We start from the raw sequence: 13,401 nt of genomic DNA, 5'->3' as shown, positions 1-13,401 counted from the left end.
TCTCATTCTCATCTCTTGCACCCATTCCCTCACTCTTCCTCCCACTCTTTTGCTTACTCCATCAGTCAATTCCTTTCCCTTAATCTCATTTCCTCAATCCCTTTTGGTAACTCTCATTCCTTTAGTCTCTTACTCCTTTCAGTCCATCACTCAGTTCCTCTCTTTCTCTGTGTTTCTCCCTCACTCTTCCTTTCTTTCCCTTTCAGTTTTTTTTACTTGTACTTTATTTTGTATTATGAATAATATATTGTAACTTATTGTTTTCTTGTCTTCCACAGATACTATATTTATGGAAAATAATTCTATTAAGTTGTCATTATTTATAAGGAAAGTATGACAAACAGAAAAATAATTTTTCTTCACTCTCTTACTTGTGTTTCTCTCTCTCTTATTCTTTAATCTCTTTCTTACTCTTCTTCCTCTAGTCGTCTAACTTTCCTTTTCTCATTCTAATTATTGCTCTTGATTCACTTTTATAGTTTTTTTGTGACTATGAGTACTGTGGGTTTTCTGTCAGTCACCTTGTCCAACTCCCTGTTTACCCTGTCTGTCTCTCACTTCTCTATCCTATGTTCTTGCATCAGTGTTACTGTGTCATTTAGTCTCTTCTCACTCCCCCCTTACTCTCTTTCCATAACATTAACTCCCACTGACCTTCACTTACACCATTGCTGTTACTCCCTAACTCCCTTTTGCTCAATTCTCTTCCTTTATTCCTTCCCTCGGTTACCTTTCCTCCATCTGTTTCTAAATCTCTTTTTCTGTGTTAGTCACTGCAAATGATTTACTCATTCACACCACATCATTCTCCTTTTGATTGTTTCTTTTACTGTTTTCCTCTCTCTTCATTACTCTTTCTTTTATTTTGTTTCTCTCTTTCTATAAATATGCTTATTTTTGATTCACTCCTTTTCCCTTAATCTTATATTCCTTCCTTCACTGTTACTGCCCTTCATTTAATCTGAGCCCTTTTTTCCACTTCATGTTCTCCTCACTATGTATCCAACTTTGTCTTTACTCTCTCTGTTCCTCACTTCTCTTTCTATCTTCCTCCATTACTACCTTTGTCTTGCTGTATCACTCAGTGTCTTCTTAGTCTCTCCTTACTCATTTTTCTTCACATTATCTCGCAGTCTCATTCACTCACTCCCCTCACTTTGTTTACCTCACTCTGTCCGGCAGTCCCTTTTCGTTACTCTTCTTTGCTCATTCATTTTTGTTTAGTCCCATTTGTTTAGTCCCACACTTCCTTTCACTCCTTTTCTATTTTCCTTTCTCCCTCTATCTCACTCAGTCTAAGGGGCACATGCATCAACCTATTTAGGAAGTGTAAACGGTGCGAATCGGTAAATTCAGCTGTTTGCGATTCCTAAATAAGTTTTTGGGACGCATCATACATTTTTGTGGAATTCGCTATTTTTAGTGATTTCCAAAAATGCGATTGCTTTTAAGGAATCTCAAATTTGCGATTCCTTAAAAGCAATGCATGATTGTTTTTCAAATTGCGAATTAGTAATTAGGGGGTGCAAATTACCACGAGGTTGAACCTCGTGGTAATTTGCGAAAAGTTATGAAAATGCTCAAAAATGCATTTTTTAAACTTTCATGTTACAGACACACATGTCCTTAGCACATGTGTGTGTGAAACATGCACTTTAAAATACATTTCAGGGGTGCAGGGTGCACCCTTGCAATGCATCACACAAATGGGATTCGCAAAAGAAAACAGTGCAAAACGGCATTGATTCCTATGGGCCTCTAGGCCCATTGGAATCAATGTAATGCCATTCCTTAATTGCGATTCGCAATTAAGGAATCGCAAATACCGAAAATTAAGAAATCCTAAAAACTTTTAGGATTTCTTGATGCATAGGATTTTGCAATTCCTAAATTGCGATTCCTTAATTTTCACAATTTAGGAAATGCAAAATCCTACATTGATGCATGTGGCCCTAAGTGCCTTACTCCCTCTCAGTCACTTCCTGTCCATATCTTTCTCTGTTACTCTCTCTCTCTCTTTCTCTCCCTCACCCTTCCTGTCTTTCTCTTTCTGTTTCCTTCATTCTTACTTTATCCCTTAGTGCTCCTTCGTCTCTCTTAATGTTGTTCCTTCTCTCTCTTTGTCTTTTGTCACCTGTATACCCCTTTTCTCAGTGTTACTGCCTTTCACTCACTTAGTAGTTCTCCCTCAGTCACCTTGCCTCACTCCCCTTTTCTCACTCCCTCACTCCATCTCATTTACTCCCCTTCACTTATTCTTTCCCTCTTTTTTTTCATCCATTTTTCTCTCCCTGTTTCACTCTGTGTCACTGAGTCTCACTGGCTCACTCCTTCTCAGTTCTTTGCTCTCCCTCTCCCTGTCTCTCACTCTGTCCTTCTCTCTCCTTTACCCTTAAACTCCTATTATCTCTCTTTCTATCACTCTTGTTCTTTTCCTCAATCATTTTTCCTGTCTCTTAATTTTGTTCCTTCTCCCTCATTTTTCTTTTCTCTTCCTCATACTACTTCCGTAACTATCACTGTTGTTCAATCACCATCATTCACTTTCTCTCTCTGCACTTCATCCTATCTGTATTTTTCACCACTTCACTTTCCCGCTCCTTTTTTGTCACTCTCTCTCTCACTCTGCTTCTGTCTCTCCCCTTCCCTCACTTTCTTTCCTTCATTCCTCTTTCATTACACCCTCACTCCATCTCACTTAGTCACTTTCGTTTACTGCCTCTCTCACTTTTTAATTTTTTTTTCCTCTCTGTCTACCTCTGTCTTACTCACTGTAACTGCTTTACTGATTCTTACTTTACAGATAATAAAGAATATCATTGCACAAGTTGCATTGGAGGTGGACATTGGCGAAAAGTAGCCAGATATTTAGAGCAGTCGATGAAGGGGATGCCGCTGTAGAAAGGTGGAAAACTTCCAGATAAAGGACGTTAGTACGTGGCTGCTCTTCAATAAACTCCACATCTGAGTCAGATGATAAAGTTTCTTTACTCCCCCATTCTCCTTAACTCGATTTCTCCATCCGTTTCTTTTTCTGTCTTACTGAATGTCACTGCTTCACTCCATCGCAGTCACTCACTCTCCCTCTTTTTCTCTCTCACTCTATCTCTGTCTTTCTCTCTCTCACTCTTCCTCTCTTTCCATTTCTGTTTCCTTCTACTTTTTTCTATTACGAAATATATAATATACCTAAATGTTTTCTTTAGTTCCACAGATAGTATATATATTTTTTAAATATAGTATAAAGTTGTCATTATTTGGAAGGTAAATTTGATAAACAAAAAATACTTTTTCATCTCTCCCTTATTTTTATTTCTCTCTGTCACATTCTTTAATCTCTCTCTTCCTTTACTGATCTTACTGTGCTTTTGTCGTTGTTATTACTGCCCTTTATTCACCTCTACGCTGTTTTTCTCTCCAAAAGTACTGTTCCTTTACAATAACTGACCTTGTCTACTCCCTCTTTCCACTGCTTGTCTCTCACTTCTCTTTCCTATCTTCCTCAATCACTACCTTGTGTTGCTGTATCGTTCAATGTTATCAATCTTATCTCACTCCCCCTTTATTCTCTTTCTATTACATCATCCCTCACTAACCTTCAGTCACTCCACTTCTCTCACGTATTCACTCCCTTTTGCTCACTTCCCTTCCTTTATTCCCTCCTTCACTCCCGCTTCCTCCATCTGTCTCTAAGTCTCTTCCTCTGTTTTAGTAACTGTAAGTGTTTTACTCCTTCACACTCCCTCAGTCTCCTTCTGTTTGTCTCTTTCACTGTCTCTGTCTCTCTTCACTATTTTTCCTTTTATTTTCTGTCTTTCCATAAATATATGTCTCTCACATACTTCTTTTTCCTTTCTCTTAATATGCTTCTTTTTCCATCACCCCTCTCCCCTCACTCTTATATCCCTTCCCTCACTGTCACTGCCCTTCACTCAATGTCACTCCTCTTCTCCGACTTCATGTTGTCCTCTCTGTGCATCACTTCCATTTCCTTTTCTCCTGCTCCCATTCCCTCAGCCCCCCTCAGTCTCTTTTGCTTTCTCCATCCGTGAATCCCCTTTCCCTTATTTTCCTTTCCTCATTTCCTCTCTTGTCTTTTCCACTCTGTTTCCCTCACTCTCCCTAGCTCTCCTTCACTCATTCAAATCCTCAGTCCCATTCTCTCTCTACGCTTTCATAAGTCCATCCATTCCCTCACTCAATTTTTCTCTTACTCACCCCCCCACTTCTCACTTACACTTACCTCCCTTTTATCATCCTCATACCCATTCCCTCACCATCATTTCACTACTCTTACCTTCACTCCCCTTACCATACTCTATTTCCCTCTCTCCGTCTCTTACTCCCGTTCGCTGTCTCCACCCCGCTCCACTTCTCTCACTCCCCCTCCTTCACTCTCTTTTCCTTAGTGCCCTTCCCTTACTTTTTCACTCCCCTTAACTCACTCCCCTACCCTTAGTCCCCTTCCTTCAGTCACTCTTTGATTCCCTTTTCCTCACTCACCATACTCCCCTTTCCTCACTCATTCCTTTAGTCCCTTCCTCCCCTTCACTCAGTTAATTCAGTCATTCATTTATACACTACACATTCATTCAAAAAATTAATGACACAGTGTGTAAGAAATACAGTTCTTTTTGGAGAAGTTAGTTAGTTCTGAAAATAACTTTTTTTTTGTTTTGTTGTTTTATATTTTTATTTTATTTTTTGAAAGTTTTATATATTTTTTTTCCAAACAGGAACAGCAAACTTAAATGGCAAAACTGTTCAACAGAAATGAAGAAAATCAAAAATGAAAAAAAATCAGTCTTTGCTGCATTTGTGCTCTGCAATCCTAATATCAATTAGGTTTACACTTTGCTCTCCATAGCAAATGATTTTGTTGCAATTATTGCAGGGAATGTGCACTTTTTTTAAATTTGGATGTATGTCCAGTTCTGTTGTACTAGGAGATTGAATACCTGAAGATGTGCTTGGTACAGCAGGTGGAAGTTCCATAGCTTTTGCTCTGGTTGCTGCACGAGCATAGTTGTTAGGATGCACTTTTTTAATGTGCCTAATCATAGTGTGAATGCTGAAGCTATATTTTTTCTTCGGGTCTCCTCTGGACAAAACACTCCCACAGAGCAGGCAGGTCACTTTGGGGGCTTTTACCTTTTTTTGCCCCTCTGGTATCGTAAAAAATTGCCAAATAAATTATATTTTCTTTTTATCTTTCGGTGGCTTCACAAGCAAGGATTGTAGATCACTCTCTGATGAAGACTCCTGTGCCATTTTCAGAGTTGAAATGAACAGGATGTATGCAGAGGTGCTTCTCCATAGAAGTGAAAGAGATAGTGAGAGAAGTGGGTGGGGTGTTGGAACATTCTAGAATAGAAACTGCCATAAACCAATGAAATGTTGTGTTTTCAAGTCACATGACTTTTTCGTGCACGCAACGTGTGCGCACGCATGCGCGCACGGTGCACGCATGCGCGCACGGTGCACGCACGCCGCTTCAAAAAGGCGTTTTGCCCAATTTCCTAAAAAGTTTCAAAACACAAAAAGAAGGCACGGGAGAGAGTCCCTGACACCCTAGGCTTACTCAGGGAGTCCCTGAAACACTCCGATGGGCAAAAAAAGCATGTTATTTTTAATAGTGGAGAACGTGGTAAAGGAGGCAGTAAAGAGATTCCCAAACCCCCTAGGCCTTGTCAGAGGGTCCCTGAAGGACCCATAAAGGCTAAAAAAAAGGTATTAATAAAAAAAAGATTGCGAGGTGCGCGCACGGTGCAAGAACCCCAAGGCAAAAGTCAGTAAAAAACAATAGTGGAGAATGTGGTAAAAGAGGCAGCGAAGAGAGTCCATGACCCCCTAGGCCTTCTCAGGGGGTCCCTGAAGGACCCCTAAAGGCCAAAATAAGGTTTTTTTAAGGAACAAAAATCGCGAGGTGCGTGCACGGTGCAAGCACCCCAAAGCAAAAGTGAGTAAAAAACAATAGTGGAGAACGTGGTAAAGGAGGTAGTGAAGACACTCGCTGACCCCCTAGGCCTTCTTAGGGGGTCCCTGAAGGCCCCAATTTTTATTTTATTTTATAAAAACGAATTGAGGGTGCACACATGGAGCGTGCGCACTGAAAAAATCACAAAAAAAAGATTAATAACAACTATGACTGCTATTTGTTGTTTCAAGTTGTAGACTATACTGTTCAAGTTTAAGAAAATCATAAAAAGTTGTTGGGCCACTGCATATTAATGGATACAGTCAATCCATTATAATATACAAAGGCAGTTTGTGAAAAATAAATATATATGAAATAAAAAAATAATACAATAATGAGCATGTTAAAAACTTTTCAAATTCACTGAAAAAAAATATGTTTCAGACCAGATATAGATATAGATAGAAATTAGCGTTTAAAAAACCTTGCAAATTCACTGAAAAACCCATAGGTTTCACACACGTTATAGTTAGGAATTAGCATTTAAAAAACCTTGCAAATTCACTGAAAAAAACATAGGTTTCACACATGTTATAGTTAGGAATTAGCATTTAAAAAACCTTGCAAATTCACTGAAAAAACCATAGGTTTCACATATGTTATAGTTAGCTGGACATTTCACTCATACAAAACCTTTGAAATTCCCCTGTTATAGTTAGTTCATCTAACTATAATTCGAGCGTCCGCAATGCAATGCTGATGACGTCACATATTGCATCACTCATGACATGGTCACTGACATCACTCATGACATCATTGATGACATCTCAAATGACATCACTGATGACATAATTTTTGTGAAAAGTGGCAGACCACCTCTCACCCTAATATAACCTTTTATACACATATTCGAAAATGGAAACTACAATTTTCAAAATAATGGAGATACCAATACCAATTACAATAACGTATTAGGTAATTTCAACATCGACATACATATCCAGTCATTCAACAACAGTTCTATATAGTCACTCATACATGTACTCACTCATCATACGTACTCATACACCTATACATCCTGTTACACACTAATACTCATCTATATAGTTTCTCACACACATATTCACACATGCAAATAAACTATCAAACATCTATTTCTTTGCATATACAGCTATACACACACCACTACACTTACTTCTACAGAAACGTACACATAGTTACTCTCTTAAACAATCAATAACAAAAACACATACTAATTTACACAGGTACTCTTCCAAACTCTCACTGTCACATATACTCAATGATATACATAAATACTCACATATACTAGTTTAAAACATATGTAGTTACGCATTAATACACTATTGAGACAGTCATTCACTCGCTAATCCACGCATACACACAATCATCCATGCATACAGTCTTGCACACATGGTTTCTTCAAAACACATAGAAACAGTGAGTCACTCATTCATGCATCTGTGCGCTAAGTAATATCCCCCACTGAATCATACAGTCCCTGAAACACTCTGATGGGCAAAAAAAGCATTTTATTTTTAATAGTGGAGAACGTGGTAAAGGAGGAAGTATCATACTGATTGTCAAAAAAACAACTAATAACCCATTTCCACTCTCATGCAGCTAATCAGCAACCCATGCAGCTACTTATTTACAAAGTGAGACACTGATACACATATTCAAATATTTAAATATTACTTGCTAATATATGTATTAACTAAGATACATTTAATAAGTCAGTTAAGTCAGTTAACCAATCAATTTTATACATATATAAAAAATATGTATTTTTCAGAAAGATACACATTCACTGGATGATGTCATCAGTGATGTCATCAGTGATGTCATTTGAGATGTCATCAGTGATGTCATGAGTGATGTCAGTGACCATGTCATGAGTGATGTAATATGTGACGTCATCAGCAGTGCATTGCGGTCGCGTGAGTTATAGTTAGCTGAACTAACTATAACGTGGGAATTTCAAAGGTTTTGTATGAGTGAAATGTCCAGCTAACTATAACATATGTGAAAACTATGTTTTTTCAGTGAAAAATGAATAAATAAATATATATATATATATATATATATATATATATATATATAAAAATTTCAACATCTCCGATTTCAAAGTGGTTTTATTGCAGACCCCCTACCCCTCTAACAACATTTTTCGCCTCACGGCTTAGTCAGTGTTAGCTACTGTGCAAAAAACTCACACATTTCATACTGTGAAGCATTACGGGCCCTGGTAAACAGTGAAAATGGACTTCATTATTCATTGCCACATTGGCAGCCTTCTTAAACATGTTACCAATCGGACATAATTCATAGAACGGCTGAATATAAATAAAGTGCAAGTGCATTAAGGGACATTAAAAACATTAGTAGGGGTAAAGAAAATAAACATATTGAATAACGTGCCTGTAACATCACTGTTTGGTTTTTTCTGCAGCAGAAATCTATATCATATAGATAATCCTATTTATATACAGTACTGGATCTATAGCACACTTCAAATAATGTTATCTATATTGCATGCCTCATGGCTGGCTCAATTTTCTATGTTTCTTGTGATTTACACACATTACTGACTTTACCCATGTGTTACATCCTGCCCTGTATGGGCTTTCTCATGTGTTGATGAAGGGAATATGAGAAATTTTCAACATTATTATCTATGTATTAGATATGCAGTCATAGACAGAAGGGAGGGAATATTTGATGTTAAGTTAACACATATCCTTTTCATGACTTACTATCTCCCATCTCTTTTTCTTATATGTAATCCCACTACAAATTAACCCATAACTCTTCAACATTGTTTAACTCTGTAGGGGCCTTAGTCTGGAGGTCGATAATATATTTTGATTCCAGCACCCTGAGTGCTTTCACTCGATCCCCTCCGCTCGCTTATCTGTCAACTTGATCTAGACAGAAAAAGGTTAAAAGGTCCCTTTCACTTTTACGGTACATTTCAAAGTGGCGCGCTACCGGGTATGTCATGTCCTTATTTGTTATTGCGCACATATGCTCAAGGACACATTTTTTTGATGGATGAATGGTACTTCCGATGTAGCGCTTGGAGCATGGACATTCCAGATAGTACACCGTAAAGTCAGATATACAGTTGAGGAGTTTCGTTATTCTTCTTGTCAGACAAGGATCATCAGGTCTCCCTTTAAAGCTAAGTTTCTTTTTACTGTATTTACAGGCCTTGCAGCGAAAGCAAGGATAAAAACTTTTCATAATAGGAATTTTTGAAGGGTTTTTAAAGTGACAGTGGACAAAATGGTCACCTAGTGACTAACAACGTCTGTATGTAATGGAAGGGTGTTCTGGAAGATGTTTCCTTAAGGTGGTGTTTGTTTTTAAAATGTGCCAGTTTTTATTAAACACGTGTACTAACTCTCCTGATCTAATAATAAAGTTAGTGATCATCCGTGTGGAGCCTTCTATCTACAGTTCGACATTATCCACCAACAAATCTATCCTGTCTATTTTCTGTACCCTCTCTGCAGCATCACTCAGAATTGTATCAGAGTATCCCCTGTTCTGAAATCTTGTTATGGCTTAATTTTTTGCTTTTTTGAAGTCCCCTTCGTTCGAACAGTTACGTTTCAGGCAGAGGAGTTCTCCAAAAGGTGTATTGCGTACAAGACGTCTGGGATAGTGGCTAACTGCATGTAATACAGCATTTCCTGCTGTAGGCTTTCTATAAAGCTGTGTCTGCAGTGTGTTGTCAGATATGTAGACCTTTAAATCCAAATATTTAACTAGGGTCTTACTTATAGTACTGGTGAATCTCAAGTTGAACTTATTGTCGTTAAGCGCAGCGACGTACTCCTCAGCCGAGGCTGGATCGCCATGCCACGCAACAAAGAGATCGTCTATGTATTTTGCCCACATCATAATCTTATCCATCCAACAGTCATTGGCCTTGCCCCAGGCCACGTGCTTCTCCCAACAGCCACGAAGAGATTCGACTAGCTTGGGACCAAGCACGTGCCCATGGCTGTTCCACGTATTTGTCTGTACAGTTTACCTGAGAACAGGAAGATATTATTTTCAAGACACAACTCAATCATTGTCATGAGCATCTGATTATGTTGGCAAAATTTCAAAGGTTTTTTGTTCAGAAACCATTTCATGGCTGATATGCCATTCTTATGGCTTATACATTTATACAAATTTGTAACATCCAATGTTATCAAGAGCATGTCTGGTTCCCATGTGATGTAATTTATCAACCTCAAAAAATCCTGAGTGTCCCTCACATACGACGATAAATCCCTTACTAGTGGTGCTAAATAAGTATCAATTAATCTAGAGGTGTTCTCCAGGAGATTACCAATAGACAAGACTATTGGTCTCCCGGGGGGATTCTTAGAGTCTTTATGAATTTTAGGATGATGGTAGAAGGTGGGGATAACTGGTGATTTGCATTGCAAGAATACAAATTCATCTTTATTCAGCATTCCTTGATCCCTCCACCCTTTCAAAAGCTTTTGGAACTCTAAGGTACGTTTCACATAATCTGTTCTTTGTATGACGCATTTTGGCAAAAGACTTTTTCAAAGTGAATAAAGTCCACCCGTCACCACCAGTTTAAAACTTCAAATACAAAATGAAAACCAATTAAGACAATAGATACAAAGTCACAACCCTTTTTACCTATTTTTACTTACTAGAAGGCAATTAATAAATACATTATTTCTAATAATCATTTATCCAAAGACATAAATATCATTATTAACTAACAGACCTCTATAATAGATTTATACACCACACCTCCTTTCTAGAAAGAAAACACCATCACATGCCTTTTCAACTGACCTGCAGCCATGCTCACTGTTGGTCAAACTTGATTTTCCAATAATATTTACACAGCGTGATATGGACCTCAACATGGTCAGCATAAAAATACTTTTAACTGAGTTGTTGGCGGAGTAACCCTGGGTGTAGTTCGTGTGGTAGTGCTATGCGTAGCTACGCAAAGTGCATTTTGCACTACACGAGCTAGGCGTAGCACTATGGGAACTGCGTAGTGCAGTAGGAAATGCTGTTCGCAATGATTGCACAGTGCCGGATGGTGGTTTTCTGCCACTCGAGTGGATTTGTACTCGAGGGGCAGTTTTTCCAACGCGGACTGGTAGTTTCTCGTTGCAAGCGGTCGCAAGCATACCCGACCACTCGCAATGAGAAACCTGATCTCCCCACGTTGAGAATCTCGCTGGGAGGTTTTTTTCCACTCTCTCGTCAGCAACCTGATGTTGCTGATCGCGAATGAGGAAAAAGTCTTGCCAAGATGTAATTTTACTCGCTTGCGGTCGCCAACTTGACGTTGAAGACCGCGAGCAAGTGAAAAATGCCCGCTATGCCACGCTACGCGTTTTTGCACTGTGCTACATGCAATTCGTGTAGTGTGTAGTAGTGCAAACAATGCAAACTACACAATCATAGCGTAGTTTTCCTCCCAGGCCTACGGCAGAGCGATCATGTGTTATTACATTGGTCATGTGTGGGGCACCCTACAATTTTGCTTTCAGTGAAATTCTTCATGTCACTTATGCTATGTGTGCAAGAATAAACAATGTGGCTAAGTGTATAGAATTAAGAAGTACAATAATTTAAAGCACCACTTGAAATAATGGAATATTTGAAGTCAGCCCACTTCATCTTGATCACACTATATCAATGTAAGGGTTTGTGATATATCATATTCCTCATTTTTGGATTTTTCAAACCAGTTCATTCACCTCAGTCCCTTCAAGGACATTTTGGGGTGATCTGTCAAAAAGGGGCTGAGAAAAGGGCTCCTAAAACGTGCAAAAATGTTTTTTACAATGAAATATCCCATTGGAATTTACAGGAACAATGACTGAACATAATTACACCACATTTGTCAGAAAGCTAAATCTTTACTCTGAAAGCATCCTCTTTTGTGATTTGGTGTAAATTTATTAAGTGTTTTTCAAGAAATTATGACTTCAAAGTTAATAAATTTAGTGATGGCTTGACATTAAAAAATTGAGAATTTCTGACTGTTCTGAAGTGTTTTTTTCCCCTTGATCCTGCAGTATTGAGCAATTCAATTGGCTGGTTGCAGCATCACCAGAATTGTTGCGGCCATAATTTCAGGACTTGGTTACTTGGTCTTTTATTTCATTTTAAAAAAATCAGCCAGCAGGGTAGGGGTACCCAGACATGGTGGCCCTTGCCAGGGGTCCATTGCGTAACTTTCTTTAAAAAAAGACAATTTAGAGAGGCAGTACTGCAATCCATCTGTTGAGTACCACAGGAGACCTGCAGAATCCCACATAGATCTCCCTGTGTTCCAGTGGGACTTCCACAGGACCCAGCGAAGTCTTGTGTGAATATAGACAGACCAAATAAAAGAAAATGTATATAGTGTTGTGGGGGAGTGTGGCCAACAACAACCTATGCAAGGCCAAATGACTTGCATGGAGGAGGGTTGAATGCCTGAGGGGGTTGGAAATAGACCCGGGCAACAGGATAGGCTCTTTTGGTAACTCCCACGCACCACATGTCCAAAAGCAGTGCAGGCCTCTGCAGCCAAACCCCTCTGTCACACATGTTCAAAGGATGTGGGTTGGCCACCTGCAGGGGGTTCAGCACAAACCAGACCCCGCGGCCAACCTCTGTGGAGCACAGCCATAGGTTTTGCATGATGAGAGTTGGTAATCTTTGGGTTTGGGCAAAGGGTCTTGCTGTAGGTGAGAGGTTGGCCAGACTTTACGTCAAGGCCTTTTGTCAATTCTCCTACTGCATACGGACAAAAGGAGAGTTTGGTAATCAAAAACACTCCAGAAACGTACTGAAGAAACACAGGTCAAAGTGTAGTTAAAGACATGTAAGGTAATAATATCTTAACTTACATTAAAAAAGACCCTATTTTAGGTGTGGTAATAATATCTTATTTTACGTTACAAATCCCCCAGACATTCACTAAAAAACAAAGGTTAAACTGATGTCATAGTTAGATAAGGCACTACGGACCACGTATATATATAGTCGGACAGCTAGCCATTCTACCATGCAGATTGAGCAAATCACTCTGTCAACATGATGGAGGGATTTGCCGGGGGCGTGGCTATGCACGCAGCGAAGTCGGACGTCTCTGGGTAGAGCTCCGGCGTGAGCTCCCCTTTACCGGGGCATTTATCCGTAATAACTGAACACAGCCGGACCAGACTCCGACACCTATAGCCCAGACACACTGGCTACCATCCAGGCGACTTACAGGCTGCTGGGAGGTGAATAACCGCACCGGGACCCCTGACCGCGATGCAGCCGCATCCCTGCGAGCCGCGCCGGCGGCACTAACTACGCAAGGCCGGGTATTGCCACTATGACCAAGGCCGCAAAATCTTGGCCTACCGCAGAGGGGGAAAGCAGCAGAAACGGGCCGAGACATCAAAGCCCCAATGCACTGCTTTCTGCAGGTG

This window comes from Lissotriton helveticus, chromosome 1_1, assembly GCF_964261635.1.
Source record: "Lissotriton helveticus chromosome 1_1, aLisHel1.1, whole genome shotgun sequence".
Taxonomy (NCBI): domain Eukaryota; kingdom Metazoa; phylum Chordata; class Amphibia; order Caudata; family Salamandridae; genus Lissotriton; species Lissotriton helveticus.
Note: the sequence above shows the minus strand (reverse complement) of the source record.